This window comes from Papio anubis, chromosome 2, assembly GCF_008728515.1.
Source record: "Papio anubis isolate 15944 chromosome 2, Panubis1.0, whole genome shotgun sequence".
Classification (NCBI taxonomy): domain Eukaryota; kingdom Metazoa; phylum Chordata; class Mammalia; order Primates; family Cercopithecidae; genus Papio; species Papio anubis.
Genome location: NC_044977.1, coordinates 44,507,362 through 44,519,292, shown reverse-complemented (window position 1 = coordinate 44,519,292; position 11,931 = coordinate 44,507,362). Strand labels below are relative to the sequence as shown.

Below are 11,931 nucleotides of genomic sequence, written 5' to 3'. Positions count from 1 at the left end.
AGGCCTGGAGCCCAACTTCCCATTGTGTTGTGACTGTATTACTGTCACATTAGTAAAACCTCTCTTTAGCAACAATTGGCACTTGGTTTACTCCGTCTCATCCAGTTGTTCACATTCCTGCCTGGCAGCGTGCAGCCCCTGGCAGGTTTATTGTAACTTGGAGCTCTGCTAGCAGAGGTCTTTCTGTCCTCCCTCTTCTCAGTTGCTTTTCTTCCCTTCACAGGCAGAAAACCCGCTCTCCTGGTCATTATGTGCTCAAGCAACGCGGTGGCACTGATTCTTCCTAGCATCATAAACTCAAAAATAGAGAACCTGAGGCCTATCAAACTGGAAGGGTCATTGAAATTCACTAACACAGTGGATTCCTTCCAAATGTCCTCCCTTTACCCTTCGCCCATCCCCAGGCAGGGGAAACGACTCTTCAGGCAGCTAAACGCAGAGTTTCTCTGGATGAAGGGGAATAAGAGAAGTCCTATCTATCTCTTCTTTCTCAAGCATGATCTCCTATAGCCCAGGCCTGCATGGGGCAACTTGAAGCCGCTGACCCAACCATTCTAACCCTTTCTGCTTCATAGGTGAGAAAATGAATACTAAGTGACTAAGCTGACGATCTCTGGTCACAAGGCTGGTTCAAGGGAGGAACTGCTGGGGCTCTTGGTATATACCATGCTGCCTGCCTCAGGACACTTTGGAGAGTTCACAGTAGGGAAAACATTTTAGCCAACTAGCCATTCTGGAAAGCTACCTCTTCTTGAGAAGATGGTCACTTTCCCCCACATCTTTTGTATTGCCACTAATCATGCAAGTCCAGATTGTACAGCCTGGCATTGTTTAACAAAAGCACAGACTTTGGAGACAGGCTGAGGCCACCTGTTTTGTTTAATGTGATTGTATGTTAATTACATAATAACTGATGCTCCACTATAATATGGGGATAAATAATACCTAGTGTAAAGTGTTATCACAAAGATTAAATGAAATCATATATATCAAGAGCTTAGCACAACGCCTGGCAAATAACAGGTACTCAATACCTATTTAAATAAAGATGATCTTATTTTAATAATCTTCCTTCAGCTAAGCAGCCTGTTATTAAAGTGGCTTATCTTTAATAGTTTATTTGGCAAAATTCTTCTTTCCTTTATCATGAAGCCAGAAAACTCACATGCCTTACAAAATAGCCCAACTGGGGCCTTTGCATTTACTTCCCTGTATGTATGCATATCTTTGTGAACATGCATGGTTTCTGTGTGTCTTCCCCTACAGAGGAATCCATATAAACCCTTTGGAAGAAAGACATTTATATCCCTCTTTGCGTTCCCCTTTGCAAATCAAGTGCCCGCTTCTACCACCCAGGTTTTGCACAAAGTAGGCTGCAGAAAACCCTTGTGATGCCAAATTCTGGGCTGAGTGCCCCAACTCTGGCCACTGCAATGCCCTCTGCTAGTCTCAAAAGACCACTTACACCTCTGCTTAGCCTGTCTTTAAATTAGTCGTTCTCAACGCCTGACCTGGGCAGCCTTAAACACACAAGAGGCTAATGCCTGGGCCTCATGCCTAGAGATTCTGTTTAATTGGTGTGAAGTGGGGCCTGGGCATTGGGATTTTTTTTTTTAACTCTCTAAAGTGAATCAACATGCAGCCTTGTTTGATGAACCTGATGAAAGTCCCCCTGTATCGCAGTGAACTGATCTTGGTAAACCAACTTCCTGCCCCGGAGGCTTTTCTGGGGAGGGGTGGGGGAGTGGATGAGAACATCTGGTAGAACCTACTGCATCTCCCACACCTAAAAGAGTCCTCTGTGTGAAAATGTTTCGAGGCATGGCATGGGGAAGGATTGCCCATGGGGAAGGGTTGCTCCACTCAAACTATTAAATCAACCACGAGCAGCACTGCATCACCTGTAGGGGGCGCTAAAGAGGCCAAGCATTTCTCTTCCTGGTTTGGATAAGGCAGGGAGAATGGCATCCCAGTCAGTCATTTGACAGTCAAAGAAAAGAAGGCTAGGAATATTTTCTAAATGTTAACAGTGGTTATCTCAGGGTGGTAGGTTTAAGGGTGGCTTTCTCCTCATTCAAAAAACATTAACTGAATTCGTCTTCTACTCTAAGATCTGTGTACAGTTTTGTGGATAAAGAAATACTAAGACATAGGCTCTGCCCTTGGGATTTATAAAGCATCTTAATTTGGGGTGACTATTGCTTCCTTTCTTTCTCATGTGGGCTTCCCAAATATTCTGCATCACTTTATTTTATTTTATTTATTTTTTTTGAGATGGAGTTTCACTCTTGTTGCCCAGGCTAGAGTGCAATGGTGCGATCTCAACTCACTGCAACTTCTGCCTCCCGGGTGCAAGTGATTCTCCTGCCTCAGTCTCCTGAGTAGCTGGGATTACAGGCATGCACCACGATGCCCGGCTAATTCTGTATTTTTAGTAGAGATGGGGTTTTGCCACATTGGTCAGGCTGGTCTCGAACTCCTGACCTCAGGTGATCCGCCTGCCTCGGCCCCCCAAAGTGCTGAGATTACAAGCATGATCCACCGTGCCCGGCTTCACATTCTTAAGAATTATTTTTGAAGGGAAAAAATGGCACAGTCAGACCTATTAGTCTATAGGCTCTTTAAAGACAGGAACCATTTGTCATTCACCTTTGTACCTCAGGGCCCTAGCCCAGGGTCTGTCACATAATGCATATTTAATAAATGCTGGTGAATACATATTTGACCTTTGACTTCATTTCACACCTTCCAAGAACTTAGGTCTGTTTCATAAATAGAATCTCAGAATAGGACCAAGAGGACCAATGTTATTAGTCATACACCCAAAATACTTAGTTCTGGGCATATGACTAATAATACTTGACTAGAGCCTGTTGGGAAACACAGATGGATGCAAACTTTTTAGAAAATGATTTAAAAATAACATAATCCATAGCTTCTGAGAGAGGACATTCTTAGTAGCACGCTGTGCAGAAGAATGTAAGCTTGGGGAGCAGACAGAGCATGTAGTATCCAGACTCAAGGCCAGACACTCTCTCTTGCCTTGGACAACGTTCTTAAGCAACTCCTGTCTCAGTTTTGGCTATACATTGGGGATAAAAATGCCCATCTGGAAGGGTTATTTGATGTAAGGACTCAATTTATTTGATGAAGAGGTACTGAGTTGACCCTTGGTGAGGTGGTAGTGACCGGGCAGGGAGTAAGGCCGGCATGCTCTCTACCCTCAGTGGGCCAACAGTCTAGTGGGAAAGATGGAATTCAACAACATCTGCATTTGATGCAGTGTCTGACAGATGTTAATGACCAGCTTTCAACAAACATGGAACGTTACACTGTCCCCCATGCTGCCTGCCCCCACTCTATCAGAAGGACTCTAGGGTGGAAATGATTTGATAATACTGCTAACTTTGTGCAGTGGCCTGTGTTTCCCATCATGATGGGAATCCCAAGGAAGCAGGGCATGGAGTCCATGCCAGGGGTCTCACAGAGAAGAAAGCTGACAAAATGGAAGGCACAAGTAGCAGGATTATATGCTATACAATTTTAAGTAGGGTTTCATAAACCTACAGTGTGGTACTTATAAAACCTACACTTTTATAAGAAAACACCCCAAAGTGCTGCTTAAAGAACTTCTTGCCTTATTCTTTTTCATCACAGAACCCTAACCGAGCTAAGTATATTACTAAACAGACACACTGTTTAAAAAAGCAAATATTGTCTGGGCGCAGTGGCTCACACCTGTAATCCTAGCACTTTCGGAGGCTGAGGTGGGTGGATCACTTGAGGTCAAGAGTTCAAGACCAGCCTGATCAACATGGTGAAACCCCGTTTTGACTAAAAATACAAAAATTAGCCAGGCGTGGTGGCAGGTGTCTGTAATCCCAGCTACTAGGGAGACTGAGGCACAAGAATCGCTTGAACCTGGAAGGCAGAGGTTGCAGTGAGCCAAGATCATGCCACTGCACTCCAGCCTGGGTGACAGAGTGAGACCCTCTCTCAAAATAAAATAAATACAATGCAAATATTGGCCAGGTGCAGTGGCTTATGCCTGTAATCCCAGAACTTTGAGAGGTCAAGGTGGGAGGATTGCTTGAGACCAAGGGTTCGAGACCAGCCTGAGCAACATGGTGTCACTACAAAAATTTTTTTAAATTAGCTGGGCATAGTCCTAGCTACTTTAGAGACTGAGGTGGGATGATCACTTGAAACCAGGGGGTTGAGGCTGCAGTGAGCCATGATTACACCACTGCACTCCAGTCTGGGCGACAGAGGGAAACCCTGTCCCCCCCCCCCCCAAAAAAAATCCTTTTTTGAGACAGCGTCTCACTCTGTCAACCAGACTGTAGTGCAGTGGCATGATCTCAGCTCACTGCAACCTCTGCCTCCTGGGTTCAAGTCATTCTTGTGCCTCAGACTCCTGAGTAGTTGGGATTACAGGCACATGCCACCATACCTGGCCAATTTTTTGTATTTTTAGTAGAGACGGGGTTTCACCATGTTGGCCAGGCTGGTCTCAAACTCCTGACCTCAAGTGATCCGCCCGCCTTGGCCTCCCAAAGTGCTGGGATTACTGGTGTGAGCCACCGTGTCCAAACAAAAGCAAATATTCCTAATTTGAGGGTAGTCCTTAGCAGAGACATTGGAGAGAAAGATTGCCAATAAGTCTTAATTACAGGTTCTCCATCTGGAAGGGACTCATGAAAGTATTTGGTCTTCATTCTTCTGCCTTTTGGCTGGCCCAGGTGAGGAGAGCCCACCTTGACAAAAGGTGTGGCTGATAATGGTAATAGCATCACTGATTTGGGTAGCATTATGTGGTTCCCATAAGCTACTCACAAACTCCTTCATGTGCTCCTCCAAAACCCTGGAGGAAGTGCAGAGCAAATGTTATTCATCACCATTTCCTAGGTGAGATAGGGAAGTGAACTGTTAAGATCACAGTGACAGAGAAGTGGCTCCGAGAGCTCTTGAATTTTATTCCAGTGCTCATTCCATCATAGCATTCAGCAAAGTGGGAGGGTCTTGGGAAAAGCATTGTGAAACTTTGTCATTGACATCAAAGGCCTACCTGCTTGTCTTTGCTCTCCACCTCTCTCTCTCCTGTTTCTACTCAGTCCTCTACTTTAAAATCCTCCAGCAAGGACCAAGAGCCTGGGCAAGGTCCACACTAATGTTTTGTTTCTTACTTTGACTCTGGACTATGGCCATAGAAGATTCCTCCCTCATTTTTTCTCTTTCTACTTTGAAGCAAATCAGAGTACGAACTGGAGGAGGACACCCTTCTCACACAGTAGACTAATTACCGATGTATTTGTCTATGGCTCCCTGTGGACTGCAGGGCCCATGAGGACAAGGACCATATTCTTTTATTTATTATTACTTTTTATTTATATTCTTAAATTTTTTATTTTCTCTTTCTTTGAATTCTAATGGGTCATATTGTTCTGCTATTATTGCCTCCAAGCTTAGCATGATACCTGGCACATATGTGCTCTGTTGATATTTGTCAAATCAATGAAAAGTTAAAGTGGTAGGATCCTAATTTTGGGGAGGAGAACTGAGAAAATGTCCTGTCATGAACTTGCTTGGGAACCTAATGAGTCAGTCAATGTCGGAGATGTAGCCAATAGTGATCTTCCTCCTCTGCACTCTTCTAGGGGCTGGTACCTCTACGTCTCTGACCATGAGCTGCCATGTACCATAACGTCGTACTGAACTGTATTTGCCCTACCAGACTTGTGAAGCTTTTGAAGGTAGTAACCCTTTCCCATGTTTTATGCACCATCAATCATAATTTTTTCTTGCTGTGAGTCTTGCACGTAGCAGAAAAATTAATATTTGTTGAATGAAATTAACTGAGGTCACTCAATTAGTAGACTAGAAATTAGGCTTCCTGACCACCTTGTCTAGTGGTCATTGCTGGTGTGTGTAGGATCCTGAGGGCTTTATAATAAGCTGCACATTTTTTTTTTGAAATATAATGTTTTCCTTCCTTAGAAACAAGTTGGAGTCAATGTAAAGTGATAGATGGGACGGAGGAGAGAGTTGGAATCCAAAATAGTGGTCGTGGGCTGGGTATGGTTGCTCACGCCTGTAATCCCAGCACTTTGGGAGGCTGAGGCAGGAGGCTCACTTGAGCTTAGTTCAAGGCCAGCCTGGGCAACATAGTGAGACCTCATCTTTACTAAAAAATAAAAAACAAATGAGCTAGGTGTGGTGGTGCACAGCTCCTCGGGAAGCTGAGGTGGGAGGATTGCCTGAGCCCAGGAAGTTGAGGCTGCAGCAAGCCAGGAAAGCGCCACGGTACTCTGGGCAACAGAGTGAGACCCTGCCTCAAAAAAATTAAAAAAAAAAAATTGATGAAATAGTGGTCGTGGAGGAAAGATGACATTATTCACATAAAATGCACACGTTCTCCCTCTGTGAGACGGCACAAGAGAATGCTGGGCCAAGCCAGTAGGACAGGGCTGGTGTAGACACCATGGGAAAGACCTATAGGTTCCTAAAGCTGGTTTTATTTGACCAGCAGAGGGCGGCAGGTGGCAGCGCTTCCTCCCAGGCGAGAACAAGAACTACCACAATGTCATCCATCAGCAACTTAGTTTCCTTCTGGAGAGAAATCCAATAATTTTATTGTTTTTTCTTCAAAATGGCAGGGCAGTGAGGTAAGAGGAAAGAGTTACAGGTAATATCAACCAGCATTGAGTACCATAAGCTGAGCTTTGAGGAAATCTTGCATCTATTTTCCTTGTTAGCCAATGTCTGAGTGACTCTAAGACTTAAGACTGAGGGTGAAATTCTGTCTAGAAAATGAGTTGTTAACCGACTCCAGAAGAAAAAGACCTCCACCCCCATTTTTTCCAAATTCCTCATCACAGTTACAAAACATAGCTCAGAACTACGTATTGAGAACACTGAAGGAATAAAAACGGTCAAATAGACATAAACCAAATGCCCTAAACCCAACTGACAGCTGCCCAGAATGTATTTCTATATTGTTTCCTTTTTCTATTCCTTTTACACTTGTTTCATGTGAACCTGTATTCAGAGTAGGCAGGAAAGGAATTTTAGATGACGAGATCTGGCAATAAAATAAAGATATAAGAAAAACAATTTTAAGAATTTAGGTACAATATTATGGTTTGAAGGTTTTACCCTTTGTGTTTTCAATCTGGCCAAACTGGACTCGAATTTCTTTCTCTTTTGTTTGGACTCGAATTTCTAAATTTTTAGAAAATATTCCTACCTCTGCTTATTATTTATTTATTTATTTATTTATTTATTTATTTACTTTTGAAAGGGTCTCACGCTGTTGCTCATGCATGATTACCATTCACTGCAGTTGCAAATTCCTAGGCTCAAGTGATCCCCCTGCCTCAGACTCCCTGAGGAGCTGGGACTACAGGTGCACACAGCCACACCTAACAAATTTTTTTCTATTCTTTGTAGAGATGGGGTCTTGCCATGTTGCCCAGCTGGTCTTGAACTCTGGACCTCAAGCAATCCTCCCACCTGTGGCCTCCCAATGCGCTGGGATTACAGGTGTGAGCCACCACACTCGGCCTCCTCTGTTCTTTTCTAAATGAGCGTAAGACAAGCTGTAATTTAAAAAAAAATGTAAATGCAACATAATCTCAAACAGTGATAGACTTGTCTCTTTCAACTCATGCCTTACTCCTCAAGTATTTTCATTATCATTCAGTTCTAAGTGTTTTTCTTCAACTATGATTTTTTCCTTTACCCAGTTGTAATGAGTATGTTTTTACATTTCCAAACACGTGAGATTTTTAAAAATATCCTTTTGTTGCTGATTTCTATGCTGATTTCTAACTTAATTGCATTGTGCCTGGAGAACTTGGTCTGTATGATATTGATTCCTTGGTTTTTGCTGAGGTTTGCTTTATAAGTAGCATGCATGATCAATTTTTGTAAAAAAGTTCCATATGTTTTTCCAAAAAAAGTATAATCATTAATTTTGGGGTACAGGTCTCGATATGTGTCCATGTGTCAAGTACATTGACTTATGAATATTTCTAGTCCAAATATCTCCCCTTTACCCCTCAATATTTTGGTTAGAGAACATTTAGTGTGCCCTCAAAATAAAAAGGATGAAAATACGGCTTTTAATAGAATAATGAAAGCATCTATCACCCATCTCACAGGATAGTTGGTTGCAAAGGACCAAAATGGGGGTGCATTGCTGTGTATGCACTGGTCTCCAGGTGCTCTTGGCAGCCTAGGAGTCAGTTAGGAAGGGACTGGAGGTCGGGGGCCAAGGAGGACGCAGCGGTGGAGTTACAGCTTCTTCTTTATAAATCACATTTCCAACCTACAGCCATGACCTTGACTTTGGACAATGTCTTTACATCTGAGTGTTTTGGAGTCTCCTCCCTTAATGATTTGGCCCTGATTATGCCCCAATCCCCTAAACTTCTCAGAGTCTTTGGAGCTATGTAACAGATTAACATTTGTTCTGAGGACTTGGTGCCATGGCTCATGCCTATAATCCCAGCACTTTGGGAGGCTGAGGCAGGAGGATCACTGGAGGCCAGGAGTTCGAGACCAGCCTGGACAACACAGGGAGAACCCACCTCTAAAAAAAATTTAAAAATTAGCTGGCCATGGTGGCGCATGCCTGTAGTCTCAGGTACTCAGGAGGCTGCGGGTGGGAGGGTCACTTGAGGCTGCAGTGAGCCGAGATCATGCCATTGCACTCCAGCCCGGGTGACAGAGCAAGACTCTGTCTTGAAAAAAAAAAAAAAAAAAAAATCCCACCAGCATTTGCATAGGTGCTGGTTACTCTCCCAAAGCACAGGATGAATCACATGGACTACTTAAGACCTACTACTGTTCCTTGCAGTCCATGGATCAAGTCCTGGCTTCCTAGCAGGTCCTTCTACGCCTTTGCTGTCTGTCTGGTCTCAACCCATCTGCCAGGCTTTATTTCCTACAGCTCTTCCTACATAACTAACCCCAGGTACCAAGACCATATACCTGCTCGGCATGTGCTAGGTACTCCCCACCTCAGGGCTTTTGTTCATGCTCTCTCCTCACCCTCTGCCTTCTCTAAGACTGCCCACATCCTATTAGTTTATCCAACCCACACAGCCTCCCAGTGAATCAATGACCACACTCATAGGCTCCCTGGGAGACAGGCTACCTAAGAATACACAGCCTTGGGAAAGTCACTTAACCTCACCGCGCTCCAGTTTTCTCATCTATAAAGTGGGAATAACGCAAATAGTACCTATGTGATGATGTTGTTGGGAGCTCAACACAGAGCCAGTTACACAGGAAAGTCTGCTAAGTAGTAGCTATTATTATTGTGAGCCCAGTGCCTAAGTGGGTGCATAAATATCCACAGAATGAATAAATGGCTCCAGGCAGGATTAATCAGTCCCTCACCATGACTGTTAGAGCAGGTTTTAAGGTTTGCTATGTAATATGGACATTTAATTATACCTGCCTCCTTATGCTTCTTAAGCATGGGAATCAATCTTACATTGTTCTTTAGCCCTCCATAATAATCATTGCAATGCCTTGTGTTAATCAAATTGTGTGAAATTGAACTGACTAGGAACTCACATTGAGTGAACTTTGACAGCATGGGGGTGGGTTTGGGGGGTGATGGTCTTTGCTTCTTCAATAGCAGGCTCTTAGAGGAACTTCTGGGTCAATGGTACCTTGTAATCTCATTAGTGTACAACATAAATGAAACGGGTTAGGCCCCCAGTCTAGGGTGAGGGTGCCATGGAACATGCATGACAGGGCATGCTGAGTGACTGTGTTGGTTTGAGAAACCAGTTCAGACATTTCCAACTCATGTAATTGAACTTCCTTTCTTGGTTGCTCTGGCTGGGCTCTTGAGTCATTGAGAAAGGGCATGGGCGAGGCCAAGTAATTATCCCGATAGTCAAGACATTTGAAAAGTTATTGAAGAAATTCTCCTCCTAAAACAGATGTGCAACAAAAGAGGGCCTGAGCCTGACCCTTGTTAAGAAAGTACTTAAGCCATAGAGAGTAGATGTCCTCTATAGCACATGCTAAGTTTGGTCTCTCAAAGCACCACCATCAAGACCTGCTCTTTTTATTAGCTGCACGACCTTGACCTCCCTGAACCTGTTTCCACCAGGAGGGTGAGAAACTCCACCCTGCTTACTTCACAGGGCAGTTGCAAGGAACAAAAAGCCTAATAGATGTGAATCTGCTGTGGATGATCTTCTCATAATTCTCCCAGGAGAGGGAAGCAGCCACTAAGCTCAGCTCCCATCTCTTGGTGGCGGAATATAAATCAGTCTGCATGGACAGTCAGAACAAAGCCAGGCAGGAAGTCTTCAAGCCACACCCTTCAGATACATTACAAAGAAAATATTTTGTAAAAATAAAATGACAGGAATGCAACGCTTCACTTTCTTTTCATCCAAAGGGTTCTTTTCATGAAAAAATTCTTTTTATAAAATGCAGAAGCAGGCGTCAGCGGACACACTGGGGATGCCAGGAGGTCGGCCACCTGGCTGGGGGTGTAAAAGTTTCCTTCAATCTGTCTGGCCGGGTTATTTTGAAGCTCTAGGATAGGGAGGCCAGAGTAGCTGATGTGGTAGTTGGGGGGAAGGAGGTGCGGGGAGCAGGCTGGCTCTTCAGATCTGAGGACATGAAAGGTAGGCCAGGGAATTGTGGGTTCAGGGGAGGAAAAAAGGGCCAGCTCTGGCCGCTCAAACTTCCCAGAGCCAGGAGGGGACACTCCAGTTGAGTCTCAGGAGGAAATCTGCCCAGGCCATTCGCGCCACACCCCCTGAAAAGTGAATTTCTGGCCAAGGCACAGAATCTTCCACGTCCTCTTCTGCCGGGATCTCAATGTTTTCAAAGTCGGAAGTGCTGGAGAGCAAAGTCCTTTGTTAGCACACCTTAGATTTCCATGGTGCTCAAAGGGTTACACATCACTGTATAAACACCTGTACACTTGGAGCTGTGCAACTTTCCAGAGGAACTTGGGGCTCAGAAAGGCTAACTGGCCCGCAGTCACATAGCTGGTGGTATCCAAACTAAAATCCAGGTTTTTGACTCCTGTTCCAGTTTTCCATGTGATACTGCCTTTGTGGTTTTTGTTTAAATTACACTTCAGCCTTGGAAAGTCAAGATGGGCAGAAATGATATTCCTTTTTATTGAGCTGGAAAATGGAAAAACACACTTATACACAAAAATTGGCACTAGGAGTTAGGTCTTCTCGTCTGCCAGGATCTGTGTTTTAGATTAAAACCAACCTGGAGATGGGACACCAAGTTGCCGCAGGATGGTGTAGGTGGGGGAATAGCAACCAGAAAAACCAGAAGCTGCCTCAGAAACTAGAGCACCTTTCAGTTTTCAAACAGAAAAGGAGAAGTTCCTGTGGCTCTGTTAAAGGTGAAGGGGCTGCAGGGATGGAGAGGAATAGGGAGTTTAGTGAGTTCACTAAAGAATTTCTGTTGGCGATGATGAAAACATTCTGGAAATGGATAGTGGTGATGGTGGTACAACATTGTGAAGGGACTTAATGCCATTGAATCGCACATTCAAAAATGGTTAAAATGGTAAATTTTTATGTATATTTTACTACAAAAAATAAAAATAAAAAATAAATGAAGAGGTTAACTAAATGTTTCCAAGGTTCTGTTGCTTCTGAAAATGTGATTCTTACTCCAATGGGAAATTTCATCCAAAATCAGCTTCACCTTTCCAAGTGCTTTCTCTCTCTCATCTTTCAGAGCCCTCTCCCGGAAGATCCCAACACTGTTTTTAACCCCTAAGCTAAATATCTGGTGGCTGGTATATGACTGAGGATAACGTTTGCACTTAGTCTGTGTTGTGGATGAGGTCAGTGGCGCGTCGAATGGCTAGGGCAGAGGCAGTCTTTTTGGAATGATGACAACCTCTTACTCTGATGAACTGACTTT

General features: G+C 43.9%; 1 protein-coding gene across 16 annotated transcripts in view; it reads right to left on the bottom strand.

Moving 5' to 3' along the window:
* The window catches only part of KALRN (kalirin RhoGEF kinase), a 690,448-nt gene that overhangs the window by 27,687 nt on the left and 650,830 nt on the right, over positions 1–11,931 (bottom strand). The window lies entirely within an intron of this gene.